A 19,547-nucleotide genomic window follows, 5' to 3' on the forward strand; every position below is an offset into this window, starting at 1 on the left:
GGTAGGTAGAGGTGAAAGAAGGTGCGGGTGTGAATAGGTCTCCAGCTACGAAAGCAAAATTAATTTAAAATTTAACAAGGTTATATTTTCTTTTCAAAAACAAAGAAATAACAAGCATGGCAGGTACAAAGTAGCAAATCAAAAAGGGTAGTTACAATATTTACAGGAATTGGGCTTCGCGCCCTGATTTTACACTGCTTGGGCAATCAGCTCAGTTTTACCCCAAACACGAGTTTTAACAGAGGGGCAGAAAACCCCATTCATACCTAGGAGCCCTTGCTCCAAATTACACAGAAAAGCCTCCACGAGGCATACAACACTCAATTTTCAAAAGAGCCACTCGCTCTCAAAATTTAAGCCTCTCTCAGGCCACACCAAACTCCACCTTCAAGTTGTCCTCACTGGACATAGACACAGGGGTAAAATACCCAACCTACTGAGGTCTATTAAATAAAAATGGGCAATTGCATGACCTCTAAAATAACAATTTGAGAGGAGGCGATCTTGCACTCCTAATACACTTGTTTTTTAAAAACCTAATCTGGCTCTAGGCCACTAATGCAAGGGCTAATCCCATACTACCGAGGTGACTTTAGAAAAGAGCAATTTGTTTTACATTAACGAAGAATAGGTTGAGAAAATAAGTTCACCTCAAGACAATGTGAGTGGGAGCTCGAGAGGGTTAGCACTCTCTATCCCAATATGCAGCTTAAAAGAGAATAGAAGAAAAGATCGTTACATTTTAGGAAAAGGTTACATGGAGGAACGCTTCGCACCCGCCCTGAGAGTTAAACTGCTGAGCTAGCAAAGAAAGAATTTATTAATCGGCCATTACCTTATTGATGACCGCTGCCGAGGAAAGAGGCGCTTCCCGCCTCCTGCTATGTACTTTATACACTGAAAGATGGAACAGAAGTGGCCCGGAGACCCTAAAATCAGCAGTTTATATCCTCTCGCGGAAGGTTCTAGGCGTTAGGGGAATGAAAACACCCTCCCACAAACTTTTTATTGGCTAGGGTACAGAAACATATCCAAGATGGGGGAAGATACATCGGATTGGTCGGAAATTACTAAAAGAAATTCGGGATTGGATAAATCTAAAACAAGGGGGAAAAGAGGGGTATACAGCCAACTTAAACAATAACAGAAAGAAATTTAGCAAGAAACAAACATTTGAAATAAAAATTTCTCCAACAAAATAGTTCTTTCACTCCGCACTAGGGTGCACTATTGTTGATCTTCAGTAGTGTCCTCTAGAAGAGAAAGTTCACACTTCTTACTTCAAGCGAAACAAAAACACATAAAAAATGACACAGTTCAAAAACTCAAAATTTTCCACGTGGTGACATCTTCTGAGAAAGTAGAGAATTAATAGCGTAGATAAAGTTCAGACTTCCTCCAGCAGAGGAGTTTCAACTGGCGCACATTTTAAATTAGCGGAGTGGAGGTGTACCGCCCGGTACAATAATAATAATAATAATAATAATAATATCTTGTAACGGGATTTGAACCGTTACAAAGCCAACGCAGGGCGAAGGGAAGAAGGGATGGTTCGAGAACTAAGCGAGGTAAGTTGATTCAGACACGTGAAGACATGACGTCACAGTTTCGCCGGTAGCAGGCAGGCCGTACACAGTTCTTAGTGAATCGATGTACAGTATAAGTAGCGAAACAATCAGACGTAGAACAGGCAAGGTCAGGCGTAAGTGGGTGAGTATTCGCAAAGTGTTTACGGAACAACAGAGTGATCTGGACTATTTCTCAAATAGAAAGAAATGGTATACCTGGATGCACAAATTAAACGAGGACGTTACATCATCCGGCTGCCCACAGAAAATAAAAATTATATGGTAGTTAGTAACCACCCATTACAAAGTTGGGATGCTTACTCTTTGCTAGTTGCTTTACGTCGCACCGACACAGATAGGTTTTATGGCGGCGATGTGGCAATCAAGGTTTGGGAATGGGAATCAAGCGGCCGTGGCCTTAATTAAGCTACATCACCAGCATTTGCCTGGTGTGAAAAAGGGAACACACGGAAAAACATCTTCAGGGCTGCCGACAGTGGGGTTCGAAACCTCTATCTCCCGAATACTGGATACTGGCCTCACTTAAGCAACTGCAACTATCAACCTCGGTAAGGTGGGATGTAAATGTAAAAGAATACGTATTATGGCTGATATAATTCATACCGAAATATTGTAAATTCTCATTGGTAAAACCTTTATGTGTTTTTTCTTTTGTTGATAACATACATATTAAAGTCAAACAGTTAGTTAATGTCACGTTAACCTGGATAACATGCATCGTACACGTTCTGTCGGTTGCAGGGTGTATTATGTAAGGCCCAGTCAAGAGAGTACCAGTTTTTCAGCTTTTATGAACACTACTTCAGAGCAGTGGGGGCTGGTTCAGAAAATCAATTATGTGCTGTAACGCGTCCCCAATTCCAAAAAATAAAAATGTTTAGAAACATGCGGTTTCCAAGAGGCTCTACACTGAGTTTTCCACACTGAACGAGCACGAAAACACCGGCAACACATATACACATTCATCATACAAAACTAAATAAACATACAATAACACGTTCAATGACAAAACATTCACGAACTAAGAAAAAAAATTGGTGCTAGTGCGCAAAAACAGAACTTCTGAATGTTACCAAAATCATTGGATTAAAACCAGCAACATCTTAATGCAAGTTTGCATGTTATGTTGTTATAGTGAAATTTATAAACTAGAAATTTTGTAGTTAAAGAAAATCACAATATCATGTTCGTATTTTGACAACATAAAAAGTACAACTGTATAGTTTATCAATTTACAAATGTGGCCATGGAAAAGGCAAGTTGGGAATATTAAAGAACCTGGCGGGAACAACAGATGGCTTCCTCTACATTACAGTATTTTTTGTTTTCCCGTTTTGCTTTGTGCGATTCTGTCTTAAATACTACTGCTGAGTCAAGAGGGTGCCACCTGCCACATTCTCATTTCGCTCTAAATGCAAGTGTGACCAATGCAGCCTCTCAGTGGTCGAGCGAAGAATCGCAGTGAAGTGATGTCTTGGCTGTTGCTTCCACAGAAAATCGGAAATGTTGGACACGCATGCGCAAAAGGCAGAGTTCTTTTTTTCTAGCAAAAAGCATGCAATATTTCTCGCTGAGCTGTGATCTGCACAGCACTTGGAGTGGAGCGCACGATTATTTACCTGGCTGACAGGGGAGTTGAAAGATTTCCTATTCTTTGACTGACGTCTTTTTCAATGCGCCGTATTTGATTGTAGATAATATTTTAAAAGTAAAAGAACAGAGACGAACTCTTGCGAGGGAACACATACAAGTGTTACACTGGGATTCGGTTGAACTTTAGTAGGAATATTCGTGGGACACAGTGGAATGCTCAAGTGAAAACTGCATGTGCCCAGCACAAGTTTAAACGCCAAAATTGAACAAATAAGTAGTCGTAAAATTAGAACTGCCGCGGGAGTATCGGGGTGTGGCGGAGAGGTAGGGAGGAACGAAGTAGCGGACGTGAATCAACCGGGCTGCGTCGAGCTGCGCCAGCAGCCAGGCAGAGTATAGTTAGCGCGTTCCCCGTAATTTCCCGATCAGATGTGCAAAACATAAATATGAAAACAGCACATGAAACAAGTGAACAAAGAACGATGTTTGAACAACGATGCCAATAAGGTTTGAAGAATTACAACGAGTAACAAGAACTCGGGCGTGAATTTTTCAAACCTTTTTTCATCGTTGTTCAATCATCGCCCTTTGTATACTTGTTTCATGTGCTATTTTCATATTTACGTTTTACACATCTGATCGCGAAGTTAAGGGGAACGCGCTAACTATACGCTGCCTGGCTGCTGGCGCAGCTCGTTACAAACTGGTTGATTCACGTCCGCTGCTTCGCTCCTCCCTACCTCTCCGCCACACCCCGATACTCCCGCGGCACTTCTAATTTTACGACTATTTATTTGTTCAATTATGGCGTTTAAACTTGCGCTGGGCACATGCAGTTTTCACCTTAGCATTCTGCTGCCTCCCATGAATTTTCCTACCAAATTTCAAACGAGTCCGAGTGTAACACATGTATGTGTTCCCTCGTTAGTTAAACTCATTTACGTCAGCCTGGATTACATGCATCTTACATGCTGTATCAGTTGCAGGGTTTATTTGGAGAAATTGCTGAATTGTATGGACAGAGACTTGGGAAGGGAGTACATGATGAAAATAAATAAATCCAAAACAAAATTAATGTGGTGCAGTCGAAAGAAGAATAAAGAAGTAAAAGTAATATTTTAAAAGTAAAAGCACCTGCTTGAGAGGAATATACATACATCATCATTATAGACCCTTATGCCTTTCAGCGTTCAGTCTCCATTCCTCTGTGAAATTACTAAATGTTGCCACAATTATCTATTTGCAACTAGTGCTGTGACCTCATTTAGTTCTATACCTCTTAGTTTTAAATCATAAGAAACTGAGTCTAACCATCGTCGTCTTGGTCTCCCTCTACTTCTCTTACCTCCATAACAGAGTCCATTATTCTACTAGGTAACCTATCCTCTTCCACTCGACACACATGACCCCAACACCGAAGCCGGTTTATGTGTGCAGCTTCATCCATCGCGTTCATTCTAACTTAGCCTTTAGCTCCTCATTCCGAATACCATCCTGCCATTGTTCCAACCTGCTTGTACCAGCAATCATTCTCGCTACTTCCATGTCTGTTACTTCTAACTTATGAATAAGATATCCTGAGTCCACCCAGCTGTCGCTCCGTAAAGCAAAGTTGGCCTGAAGACAGACCGGTGTAAAGATAGTTTCGTCCGAGGGCTGACTTCCTTCTTACTGAACACTGTTGATCCCAACTGCGAGCTCCCTGCATTAGCTTTACTGCAACTTGATTCAATCTCACTTACTATATTACCATCCTGGGAGAACACACATCCTAAATACTTGAAATTATGTACCTGTTCCAGCTTTGAATCACCAATCTTACATTTAGTCCTGTTGAATTTCTTACCTACTGATATCAATTTAGTCTTCGAAAGGGTAATTTTCATACCAAACACTTTGCACCTATTTTCAAGTTCCAAGATATTAGACTGCAGTCTTTCGGCACAATCTGCCACTAAGACTAAGTCGTTAGCATAGGCCAGACTGCTTACTACATTTCCACCTTACTGAATCTCTCCCTGTCACTTTAAACCTTTCAGCGGATGATCCATGTAAACTACGAACAACGAAGGTGAAAGATTACAGCACTGTCTGTAAGTACCCTGAACCAAGAAATCATTCTACCAACAAGTATCACTGCCGCCTAATTTTCAACATAAATGCCTTTGATTTATTCTAACAATCTTCCCTTGATTCCATACTCATCCAGTACGGTGAGCATATTTTCCCTCGGTACCCTGTCATATGCTTTCTTTAGATGTATGAAACATTAACACAACTGTCTATACCTTTCGTAGCATTTATTACTTTCCTGGCGCATACTGAACATCTCAAAATCTGGTCCTGACAGCCCCTCTGTGGTATAAAACCACACTGGTTTTCATCCAACTTCCTCTCAACCACTGATGGCCTCCTCCCTTCCAAGATGCCAGTGAATACTTTGCCTGGTATACTAATTACTGAGATACCTCAGTAGTTGTTGCAATCCTTCCTGTTCCCTGCTTTTGCCCTACCTGAACGTACCTTAATGCCGGACTCGTGGTGTACGGGCAGCGTGCCTAACTCTTACACGGGGGTCCCGGGTTCGAATCCCGGCTAGGTCAGGGATTTTTACCTGGACCTGAGGGCCGGTCTAGTAAGCCAAGGATAACCGCCGAGAGGATTCGTCGTGCTGACCACACGGAACCTCGTAACCTGCAGGACTTCGGGCTGAGCAGAGGTCGCTTGTTAGGCGTGGGGGGAGGGGGGGGAGGTACCTTACCAAAACTCCATTTTAGTCTTGTTAATCTATGAAGACATTTCATCCCTGCTTTCCCACGACAGTTCACCATTTCAGGTCCAATTTCATCTGTTCCTTCTGCTTTATGACAATGGAGTTTATTTACCATCCTTTCCACTTCCACAAACGTTATTCCACCATCACAATTTCCCCCTCCCCATGAGTTACGTTGTTCGTGACACTACCATGCAGATTTCATTTAACGTTGAAAAGATTTTTAAAATATTCCCTCCACCTGTCCAGTGATTTCCTGGGATGTATTATGAGTTCACCTTATTTAGCCAACACACCGTTCATTTCGTTTTAACCTCCTTCCTAAGTTTCTTTATTACTATCCAGGAAAGGTTTCCTGCCACTTAATCTAGCCTTGACAGGTTAGTACCAAAATCTTTCTGCGACTTCTTTATGGATTCAACAACTACTTACTTCGCTCTGTTTCTTTCATCTATGTACATTTCCCTGTCTGCATAAGCCCTTGTTGGAGCCATTTATGATAAGCCTTCTGCTTACGTTTACACTTAATCATTCCACCAAGATGTTCGCTTTTCCCCATTTCTACACAGAGTTGTTCCCAGGCATTCGCTTGCTGTTGCTACTACAGCATCCCTGTATGCCACCCGTTATCTTTCTATATCCTGAACCTGCTTACTGTTCGGAAATTCTCACTAATTACATCCATCCATGTACTTCTGTCTAATTTCCTCGTCCTGGAGATTTTTTACCTTTATTCGTTTGCAGACAGGCTTCACTTTCTCTATCCTAGTCTAGATATACTTAGTTCACTACATATCATATAATGGTCCGTTTAATCGAAATACAGTTTTCCTGAATTCGAGGTCAGTTAGGATATAGTCTATTATGGATCTGGTACCCCTACCCTCCCGTATGTAGTGGTAAATAGCCCTATGGTTGAAGAATGTATTCGTAACTGCTAAACCCGTACCAGCACATAAGTCCACCAGACGCTTCCCATTCCTATTAGCTTCCATATCTTCCCCACATTTACCAATCACCTTTTGATATCATTTAGTTCTATTTACAACGCTCGCATTTAAATCGCCCATAATCACTATCCTATCCTTGCTGTTAACCCCGACTACGGTGTAACCCAATTCTTCATAACACCGGTCAATTTCATCCTCATCTGCACCCTCACATGGTGGATACACTGAGACAATTCTCGTCCTAATTCTTCCAACTGCCAAATTTGCCCACATCATTCGCTCGTTTACATGAATAACAGAAACTATGTTGGGTGCAATAGTATTCGTGATGAACAGTCCTAACCCAGACTCTGCCCTTCCCTTTCCAACTCCCTTCAACATCGAGCCCTGAAGATGGTCTTCCGTGGTTTCCCATTTTCACACCAGGCATATGCCGGGGCTGTACCTTAATTAAGGCCACGGCCGCTTCCTTCCACTTCCTAGGCCTTTCCTATCCCATCACCTATCTGTATCGGTGCGACGTAAAGCAAATAGCAAAATAACTCCCGTCAAGTACAGTTTATAATCTCCTATCTCTTCCTCGTTATCTCCCATTTCCCGAATATCACTTACTCCTAACACATCCAGATGCATCCTCTTTGCTGATTCAGCCAGTTCTTCTTTCTTTCTTTCTTCCATATCCCCCATTAATATTGATAACTTCCTATCGAATTCCATTTCATTCGCAAAGTTGTTTCCAAGGATTCCCTCGCCTGTCAAATGGGAAAAAAAGATCTCACATTTAATCAGCAGCAACAGCCTCCTCTTATTGCAAAATGGTATCATCTACTTCATTCCCTCGACAAAGCTGTTGGATATGTTTCTGCCACCTTCTGCATTGTCTTCGTTCGCTAGAAGTGGGTTTCCATCTAAGCTCTTAGTATCCATACACGTAGTATCCCTTTCTACAGAGGTTTCCTTGAGTTTCTTGTGTGCAGCATCTACCTTTCTTGGGACCATACAACCATCAATACAGTTTCACTTCTCGTTCAGTCATTCTTCCTCAGATGTCCTGTACTTTCTATTCAGTTCATACTTTAATCGCCTGTATTCTTTCCTGCCTTCCACATTCATTGCATTCTTGTACTTTCGCCGTTCATCAATCAGGTCTAGTAACTCCTGAGTTATCTTCTGATTCCTAGGCGATCTTTCCTTTCTTACTAAAATTTCTTCAGCAGCCCTTAAGATCTCACCAAGGTGAAACACAGCCTACATTGCACTTCCTAGAGGCATATTAAACAGTCAAGTCAAAGTCTCAGACGGGAATGGTGTCGTTAGTTTTCTTGAATTCTCTTAGTCTATACCTAGACCTAAAAAGAACCGAGCAGGGTATCTTCGATGAAGAGTGGCTACATCATTACCGTAATTTACAGCTCTTCAGTGGGAAGGCTTTTGTCCATCGTCGGCTGTCCTCAGACTGATCATCCGTGGTTTTCTATTCTCCTCACGATGGTGAATTCCGGGACAGTTCCTTTTATAGCCCTCGGCTGCTTCCCTCTCACCTTATCCGCATCTCTAATCACCGCAACACCTCTTGGCTGAGAGAGGCGTCACCTTCTAGGAGGTCCGGCGTCACTCATGATAATACGGAATTGAAACATTCTAGTAGCAGTTAAAAAAAACATTCACTACGATTGCTACATGAAGTTTAGAATTATAAATTAACCTTATAGTATTATTAGTAATTTGTTTTCTAAAGAGCTGCATTGATAATAGGCTTATCTGTATCCACAAAATAATTCGTTAATCATTACTTTTGTTAAAAGTTAAGAATGCTAGTATTGCTGCAACTCCTTCTGCAATTACAAATGGCATTGTCGCAAATTTACCGTGTTGTTATAGCATTATTGAATAACAACAATATTATCTATATGATGGTTAAGGTACAGTATTTCTGCAAATGCATTGAATCGCACCATTACGAATAATTTCCATATAGCTCAGTTGAAAGAACGTTGGTATTTTAATGTCAACGTCTCATGTTCCCGCCACACATTCATTGTATTTCGTTAGAGTATAGTATAAATGAATGCTAATAGCATCATGATGCGAAGGATCATAGAATATATTCGACCGGGCAAGTTGGCCGTGCGATTAGGGCCGCGAAGCTGTGAGCTTGCATCCGGAAGGTAGTGGGTTCGAATCCCACTGTCGGCAGCCCTGAAGATGGTTTTCCGTGGTTTCCCATTTTCACACCAGGCAAATGCTGGGGCTGTACCTTAATTAAGGCCACGGCCGCTTCCTTCCAACTCCTAGCCCTTTCCTATCCCATCGTTGCCATAAGAGCTATCTGTGTCGGTGCGACGTAAATCAACTAGCAAGGAAAGAATATATTCGCTGTTCACGAGTACAGCCACGTTTATTCTTCTCAGCTATACCTCTCCATGAACGGATATCTCACGTCTAATGTTTTTGAATTCCTAATGGGGTTCCAAAGAAAATTCCTTCGGGTGAGCCGAGGACGGATTTACCACCTCTGAAACACTGCTCCCTGATATTCGAGACCATCCAATGGTTATTCTCAGTGTTTTCTTTTAGTGACTACAGCTAAACCATTTCAAACTGGTGAAGAATGATACTCGGTATCATTGGTCAACGTGAAGCGGTATATCTTTAGGAAGTAACCGGGTCAGTCAAATTCACAATGGAATGAAATGAATACCCGACATCCCAGAGGCAACCCGAACGACCAACCATTTTCTAGCGTAAATTCTTATAGTTCTCGTGTAGGAATGAATTACTAGAAAGAATGATAGGGACTAATGCAAGCTATTCCTCCATACAGCCCATGGAAGACCTTCGATGAATGGAATGTAAAAACGTTCACTTTCTTATTGTTCTTATGCAATCTTTGGAGTAATTTTCAATTAAAATTTAAATTCACCACTGTGAGGCTAATGCATTGAGTTCTTTCGTCTTTGCAAGGTTAAATGCGGAAGTGAATATTACAGCTTATTTCAAAAGTGTAAACTAACAACAAAGGAAGAACGAATAACTCCAAGGCTCATCTCTAAAGATAGTAGGCAGCTTGATGTCGTTGGAGTGTATAAACAGGGTAAAGGTTAGCGCTGACGCTGATTCCGAATTATTTGGTAAGATAATCAGCTATGTGGGAAACGATATGGAAAGGAACGTGATTGTAGCGGGTGATCGCAATTTATCAAATGTCATTTGGGTAGGTAATGGGAACGACAGGAAGCATGACAAACAAATAGTAAAGAAATTAATAAGGAATGAACAGCTGATTCAGAAAGTGGTGGAACCAACTAGTGGGAAGAATATTCTGGACGTGGTGCTGGTAAAACCAAAATGAGCTCTATATAGAAATCAAAGTAATAGTTGGTATTAGTGATTACGAAGCTGTTTTGGTTTTGTGATAGAAGGGTCTTAAACGTAAAATTATTAAGCAGTACCATATGGCTGTTTTTAAAAGTAATAATGATCGGTGGAAAACGGGAAATAAAAATGTAAACATACTCTGGGATGGGTTTTTACCTATAAAATTGGTAACGAATGGTAAAGTCGCGCAATATTATAACAGAGAAGTGAAGATGCTAAGAAGTAGGTACAGGTTGGCAAGAAATAGTGTTAGAAATGACTGTGGAAGTAGGGAGAAATTGAAAGGACTTACTATTAAATGAAATCTATCAAGGAAGTCAGCTGAGGATAACATGATGGAAAATGTAATTGGCAGTCATACAAATTTTAGTGAAAAATAGAAGGGTATGTATAGGGACATAAAGGCAGAATGAGGTTCTGAGAAGGACGTTCCAGGAATCATTAATGAACAAGGGGAGTGTGTACGCTAGGATCTTCAAACGGCAGAAATATACATTCAGCAGTATGTATAGATTCTTCGTTACAAGGATAATGTCCAAAGAGAGGAGGTGACCAATACCAAAGAAGAAATAAACTTTACCTGTGATTACAGGGACATTTAAAATAATTCACCAAATTTGAAAACTGGAAAAGCATCTGGAATTGATAAGGTTATAGTACCTTTTCTGAAGTACTTACTAGATTTTTGTTTGCATGAAGGGGCTATACCTAATTAATGGAGAGTTGCTATAGTAGCAATGTGCATAAAGGAAATGGTGATAGATGTATAGCTGAAAATCACACGCCAGTCAGTTTGACATGCATTGCATGTACGCTTTGGGAAAGCATTTTTCTGATTATATAAGACATGTTTGCGAAATTAATAACTGATTCGATAGAAGGAAGTTCGGAGTTAGGGAATGTTATTCCCCTGAAGCTCACCTTGTAGGATTCCAGCAAGATATAACAGATATCTTGGATTCAGGAGGTCAAATGTACCCTATCGCGCATTGTCTATCTAAGGCATTTGATGGGGTAGATTGTGGGGAAACCACTGTCAAGAATGAGTACAATTAGACTGGACAAAAGAGTGACTGAATGGATGGCTATATTTCTAGAAAATAAATCTAAGAGAATTAGAGTAGGTGAAGCTTTAACTGACTATGTAATAATTAAGAGGCAGTGTTTTGGGACCTTTATATTTTCATATATATATATATATAAATTATATGAGTAAAGAAGAGGAATCAGAAATAAGGCTTCTTGAGGATGATGATATTCTGCATAGAGTAATAAATAAGTTATAATATTATGTGCAACTGCAAAATGACCTCTATAATGTTGCGAGATGGACAGTAGGCAATGATATGCTGAGAAATGGGTTTAAAAGTTAGGTTGTGAGTTTCACATACAGGAAAAGTCATCTCGCTTTTAATTACTGCGTAGATGCGTTGAAAGTTCCTTTTGGGGATCATTTTTTGTACCTAAGTGTTAATCTAAGGAAAGACCTTCATTGGGGTAGTGACATAAACGTGATTGTATATAAAACGTACATATCCCTGCACAAGTTTTTGAGGGTATTTAGAGGTTGTAGTAAGGATGTAAAGGAGAGATAATATAAGTCCATGGTAGGAACCCAACGAAAGTATGATTCCAGTGTGTCTGAACTTCACCATGATTACTTGATTCAAGAACTGGAAAAAATCCTAAGGAAAGCAACTCGATTTGTTCCGGGTGATTTCCGACAAAAGAGTAGCCTTACCAAAAGAAGGTGCATTGTTTGGGCTGGGAAGCCTTGGGAGAAAAAAGACGAGCTGCTCAAGTAAGAGGTATGTTCCGAGGTGTCAGTGGAGGAACGGAATTGAATTACATTAGTAGACGAATATGTTTGAGTGGTGTCTTTAAAAGTAGGAAAGGTCACAATATGAAGATAAGTTGGAACTGAAGAGGAAAAATTGGGGCAAATATTATTTTATAAGAAGAGGAGTTAGGGATTGGAATAACTTACCAAGGGAGATGTTCAGTACATTTCTCAATTTATTTTCTGTCATTTAAGAAAAGTCTAGGAAAACAACAAACAGGGAATCTGGCACCTGGGCGACTGCCCTAAATGCAGATCAGTAGTGATTACTTGATAAAATGCAGTCTACAGCCGTTGATATAAGGATGAAAGTGAAAATGAAAACATACAACCTGTTTTCCAGTCTTTGACCGGGTCAGGGATATAATGAATTAACCATATATATAGGCTATTAGTACAATGGGGTCGCCATTCACAAGGAACGAAAGATGACAGGGAAAACCGGAGTACCCGGAGAAAAACCTGTCCCGCCTCCGATATGTCCAGCACAAATCTCACATGGAGGGACGAGATTTGAAGCACGGTATCCAGCGGTGAGAGCCCGACGCGCTGCCGTCTGAGCCACGGAGGCTCTGTGTATAAAGATAAATGATTGAAGTAGGGAACAAAATGTATACAAATTGAAGTAACGCCTCGCATCCAGGGGGTCTTACACTAATATATTTGAAAGGAGAATTATCATTTCCAAAGAAAATAATTAATATGTTATGTATTTCAGTACACTAAAAATAGAATGTCTAAAAGTATCACACTGTATCTACAGAGTGAAATATGTATAAGTTAATCATTTCCAGTTATGGATTTTTAAAATGAATGGGGCAAAAAGGACCCCTGGCATGCCACTAGGCTAAATATCCTGCTTTATTTTCGGTTACTACCATCTTACATACAATGATAATTTATGCATCGCTGTATCTGTAGCCTAATAGTTTTAGTATTGTTAACGTTCGTGTTACTGAAGTATGAAGTTTCAGTTCCTTAACTGGAGAGGTTGGAGTTTGGCCCACGAAATAGCAGCACTCTGACTGGTGAGACCTATCATGTAACGACAGGGTGATGCTGAGTCAGTAAAGATGGAGCACTGCTAGAATTAAAATGAAGTGAATACCAGGCATCCCAGAGGAAACCTGACCGGCGTCGCATATTTTAGAGTAAGTCCCAAGTGAGGTTAGCGATATTTCAATCCAGCTTGCAATATAATATCTTGGGTTACTTGTGAAATACTGTGTATATCCACAAAGGGGCCCGATATAGTGTTCCAAATGCCTTAACAAAATAAAGGTGTAATTAAGAGGAAAATGAAATAGATATCGTTCAAATTTGATTCCTATATTCATCCTTCAGTATTGATTTTAATTTATTTTAAAGCGTTTTATAGCCATTTCTATCAGTTTTGCATTAATACATGCGTTAAATTACTTTCAGAACTGCAGGAAAGTATTTGAAGTACAAAGATAATATGAGTATCTGTTGCACCCCAAGAAGACAATGCTTCGTAAATTACATCTAAGATTATGACTCCTCTTTACTTCTTACAGGTGGAAATAATTTAACCTTTTAGAGACAGGATTTCATATCTCATTACTAAAGACCATCATTCTCACTAAATGATTCTTTGTTATCTAATAAAAATTCTTGTAGCTCGTGGTTTTCCCGAATATTTATGACGTGATAAACAGTCAACTCTAATAAAAATCACCAGTGCTGAACTTACGTCCTGATCCCATTTAAATTGGAAGTTTATTCTTTAATTTGGTCGATATAAATATTGTTCAGGAATAAAATTGTATTTGTGAATACAGATATATGGATACAGATGATCCTTCAACATATCTGTAAGCAGTGTGGAATTCTTAATTGATTTTACATACAGTGGATCTAAATGCTTTTGTACACCTCGGGAGAACTTGAAGCCCTCGTGGGATGTGGCTGAGGAATGATAAATAGCAGTATGTGTGGCTGCAGCAGTGTCTTGACATAACTATGACGAGTTGCTGGTCTGCTCTTCTCGGTGTCGCCACGCGCTGCCACCCTCGCGCTAATTTGAAAGTCAGCCACCACCCACTGCGCCTTGCGCCGCACCACGCCGCGCTACCAGATAAAATGTTGACACTGTCTAAACAAGTGCTGTCAGGTCCACTTAGCGGGCCCACGCCGTCGCCCAGGCGCCGCACTTGACTGACGCTTGGCCCCAGACTGCTCCTTTATGGCTGCGTAAAACTAACTCCCTTGTCCCTAAAAACTAAATTTGGCTAAACAAACTTGAAAGATTTAATGATGTCATGTCAACAAGAAACCACTCATCTAAGGATTATTTCGTAGTAGAAGCATCCACTTGTCATACCGTAAACCTTATTATCTTAAGGACGGCCTATTAATAATAATAATAATAATAATAATAATAATAATAATAATAATAATAATAATAATAATAATAATAAAATATAGGTGAAGAATGGTATAGGTTTAACGTTTCTTCAACCTTTTATCAGTTTTAAGAGAATTTTAGGTGCTTGAATTTTGCTCTGAAGAAGTGATCCTTATTTTGCCAATAAACCTAGTAACACGAGTCTCGCAAATTTCAAACGCACATGCGGGGTTTCGAGCTATCAACCTTCAGTTTAGGAAGTAAGCCCGTAGCTAACTACGATACGCACCGATCTAAAGACGAAACTGTGCATTATTGACACACAGACATCAAAATAAATATTTTTTTCATCCATATACTTACATACATATATATATATATAGCAACATATTCTTAGGTTGAATTTTTTAATTTCGTGCGGCTATTTCTAGCCGACTGCAGCCCTTGTAAGGCAGACCCTGCGTTGAGTGTGGGCGGCATCTGCCATGTGTAGGTAACTGCGTGTTATTGTGGTGGAGGATAGTGTTATCCGTGGTGTGTGAGATGCAGGTATGTTGGGGAAAGCACAAACACCCAGCCCCCGAACCAATGGAAGTAACCAATGAAGATTAAAATCCCCAACTAAGCCAGGAATCGAACCCGGGACCCTCGGAACCGAAGGCCAGTACGCTGACCATTCAGCCAACGAGTTGGACATATTCTTAGTAGATAACCACGTAAGAGAATTAAGCCAGCTAAGAATGTTGGACACATTCTTTGCTAATGGCTTTACGTCCCACCGACACAGATAGGTGTTATGGCGACGATGAGGCAGGAAAGGGCTAGGACTGGGGAGGAAACGACCATTGTCTTAATTAAGGTACAGCCTCAGCATTTGCCTGGTGTGAAAATGGGAAACCACGGAATACCATCGTTAGGGCTGTCGACAGTGGGGTTGGAACCCACGATCTCCCGAATACTGGATACTGGCCGCATTTAAGTGATGCAGCTATCGAGCTCGGTGGATACATTCTTATTAGCAGTTTGGCATTCACAGCAATATTTTGAAAAACTGTAAACTTCTCTTTCCAAATATCACGTATCTAGCTTGAATCTCAATTTTATGATAATTTTTCGTGTGGTAAGAACTACCGGAATTCATCTAAAAGTTAATGTCATATCTATGTCTAAATTGTTCTTAAACTAATAATGATTGTTACTACATGTCCGGAATCCTGTACCGGTAATATAAAAATTGTTTCGCTTATCAGAAGAATATTAGGAATAACAGGCATAGAGTGTAGAAAAACTTATTTCCAATATACAGATATTTATGTTTGTATCATACGTTAGGTATGTGTGAAAAACATGTCCTATAATAATACGTGGAGTTCAATGAATAACCTGCGTAGAAATTCTCTATCACGAAGGGAATTTTCTCTTCTTGATCAAGTCTATCAGGCATAACTGCGCTGTAATGCAAGTGTGTTTTACTCCTTACGATACTGCTAATGTGTATATTTGATGATTCTAGCTGCTCATCTGATATTCTTTGAACACCCACAATTTCGTGGTGCATTTTATATATAGGTCTATGAAATTGAAAGGTACAGTCTACGATAGTAATCCAACACTGTTATTTACAAGGAATAATTTCAGGAATCCTAGAGAGAGATGATTATTAGGGTTACAAATGTGACAACCTCCATGTGATGCTTTTTCTTTCTGGAGAGAATAAAATATGTTCACCTATCAATGAGAGGATATGTTCGTTTCTCTTCATACTTCCTTTACACCAGTCTTGCGCCTGGTTTCAGTGTTTCGCAAACTATTTTCCAGGAAAATTCCTAGCAAATCTATTTTCGTTCTTCTCTGGCAGACACTCAGTTTGTTTAACTGTCGGTTAGTTTGAAACCATGTCTGACTACCTTGCGAGAGAACAGGCATTACCAACATGTAGAATATATTCGTTTTTATGTTCACGGGAAAATAATTATTGAGGACAAAACTTAGTGTCCATTTCCCATTCTCGATCTAATCTCTTTGTCTTGAATGTTAAGGAATGGAAATGTTTGATCTAGATATTGTATATACAGTATTCTACATATTCTAAGTATTACATCATAATTACGTCTTCAATGCCGTTGGTTATAAACTTAGATTTTGTTTCATTAATCACGAGTCCAACTTACTTACTGTGCTAATTTAGATCGTCTATCATCATCTAAATTTCTGGCGGACCGTCCGGGACAAGTTCAACGTCATTAGCGAACCTCAGATTTGGGAATTTCTTACCATCACTTTTGATGAAATGCTTATAGTTCTGTACTGAACCATATGGCTCAGTATATTAATATGAATACTGTGGCATAATTTTATTTTTATACATCAGTGAGTCGCAGGAAACAAAGGCAGGAAACCTGGAGAGCCGTGACATAGCTTGTGAGAACCCCGTATTGATCCAGCAGAAGTTGACTCCTTGAATTCAAACCGAGCCGTTGACCATGAATTCAGTTCTGCAGACCCCTACTCTAACCGCTTGTCCAACAGCCGAGAGCTGGAGGGGAGAGTATTTGATGGTGGGGATCCACATAACAGTTGCATCTAGTTGACAAACTTCGCTATCTCAGGGCTGTAATCACCTGAATATAAACCAAAAGATCCGTCACTGAGCTAGATTCGACAGGTCCGAATTCATACGAAATTGAGAACAGAATCATCATAGGCCAGGAGGCCATAATAATGACTAATTGTGTTATTATGATAAAAGTGCGAAGTTATAGCCTAGGCCGTTGCTCCCTCGTCGGCCGTTACATAGCCAGTGGCAATGTTTGCTGGGGAATCACCTTGGCTGTGGCGTTATGGCAAGCCTGTATAACCCCGCGTGGATGGGGGAAACTCTGTCATTCCTTTCTCATTATCTGATTCGTTCTGAGTCGCATATTCTTAAGGGTGTCCTCAGTATGGTGATCGTTGTACGCATAGTGCGTTACAAAGACTTGGAAATTATTATCGTTTGAGACTTTCAAAATTCAGATACTGTGTTTTCTCATCTGATGTTAATGAGACGCCAAGTGCGGCCTGGCGTAGTTTGTAATTTATCTAATTACAATTAAATGTGAGCTTTATAGACTAGCATTAAATGAGTGTAAACCAGCTCACCAGTATGAAGTTTGATACCCGTCCGCGAGTCGCGAGTTAACGTGTGCGTTCCGCATACATAATTACCGCTGAGAAGGACCGACTTAGACCGGGCTTGATCCCTTAAATTAGTTGCGTGCAAATCGGGACTAATTTATTTGGCGGTATATATTAGGAAATCGTAATCTAAGGTCATAATAATGTGTTCGTTCACGCTAAGCGATGAAGAAGAGGTCTAAACATCTAAAATTATTGCAGACGATTCCAAGAGAAGAATCAAGACAACCATGGCATCACCAGAAGTCGACTGGAGGACCTTTCAAACCGTGATGTTTGCAGCTGCGATGGGCCAAAGGTGAGCATGACATAGCAGTCATGTGATTCGTCGCTGGTCTGGAGATGCCTGCAAAGTTAAGTCCTAAGTCTTTTATTTTAGCATGCATATAGCGATAGTCGAGCTAGTATTGGGATTATGAAGTAATTTAAATGTTAATTGGATGTCAGCCAGCAGGCACTTGCTTTGTTAAATTTTAAAATAATAGTAAATATGTTCAGGGTTGCAATGCATGTGTTAGCCCTGTGTACGGTGTATATAGTTTATTGAGATGGGTACAATGGGTTAGCTAGGTTAGCTAGTTAGGTGTGTGTTTTTGATTTTATTTGTATTTTATTAGTGTATTCCATTCCCCTATGTGATGATATTTAGATAGAGTTGTTGAGGAAAGACTTTGTTTTATTGAATAGGCTGCACGCCGTCAGCGTTGCGTGATTTTAGAACAGGTTAGAGACCGCAAATATAGCAGGATGTAATTCTATGCAAGACGCATGTACCTTTCAGCTGTGACGAGATTATGATATATATATATATATACATTTTCCATTCACCGTTGGAAAATAGAGAAGAATCTTCTATTTTCGGGGCAGGCGAGTTCATGAACGCAAGGGCATCGAACCAACGACATGCATTGTGAAAGACTTGAAATGCCGTGCTATGTTAATGGGGATGAATGAATATTATAAATGCAGTTTAAGCCGTGATGTTTATTTGTAACACGTAAAATAATTGTGTTAATGTGCCAGCCTGAGATTTGCTTGAATTTACACTAGCTCTCCCTAGATGTGGCGAGAGAATATTTGCGTCGTGTTACAATGAAGAGAATCGTCTGAAGAAGCCCGACAAGTCTGTTATGCCCCCAGAGATGCAGCTTTTAAATCAGCTGTGTGCTGTGCGCGCCCCTTTCTAGAGTAAATATTTACGAGCGGAGTCAGTCAGTTCTCGGAACTCTACCCTTGCCCCGGTTATTTCAATGTGTGTTGGTATCCAGCTGATCATCCAGGCCATGTGGAGGAGAACGACCCTGTCTTTGGTCAATACAGGAGCAGTCAGAGCCTGAATATGCCGAGATGGATTCCCGACGATTTTATCTATTTTATTTTAAATATGTACTTGTATGCATTCGTTCTTACGGGTATTCTTTTGTTTATATTTTTGTGGTGTTATTTTTGTCGTGTGTTCGTTGTCTATTTATGAAGTTGTACAGCGTTGTATAATGGGTCATTTATCCCGATGGCTGACTAAAGGGAAGTAGGGTCTGTCGTAATTCATTTGCGCATGCGCATGGACTCGTTATTAGAATCAGTATTATTTCGGAAGGGAAAATTAAGGACAGCCCTGAACAAGTATTATATTTCTTTGTGTCCGAATTTCGGAATGTATATACATAATTTAGTCAAACTCAGTGCTAGTGTATCGATTATCACATGAGCAGCTAATGGACGGTTTTAGATCGAGCCTACGGGCATGGATTTAACGGCGCAGTCATCATATCCAAAATTATGTAACGATATCCAACTCCAATGTAATATTTTCGTTATTATAATTTCGGGTCCATACCCGTATTTTCTTCATATAAGTTGTAGTTATGTAGCAATGTTC

Source organism: Anabrus simplex, chromosome 2 (genome assembly GCF_040414725.1).
Source record: "Anabrus simplex isolate iqAnaSimp1 chromosome 2, ASM4041472v1, whole genome shotgun sequence".
In the NCBI taxonomy this organism is placed as follows: Eukaryota; Metazoa; Arthropoda; class Insecta; order Orthoptera; family Tettigoniidae; genus Anabrus; species Anabrus simplex.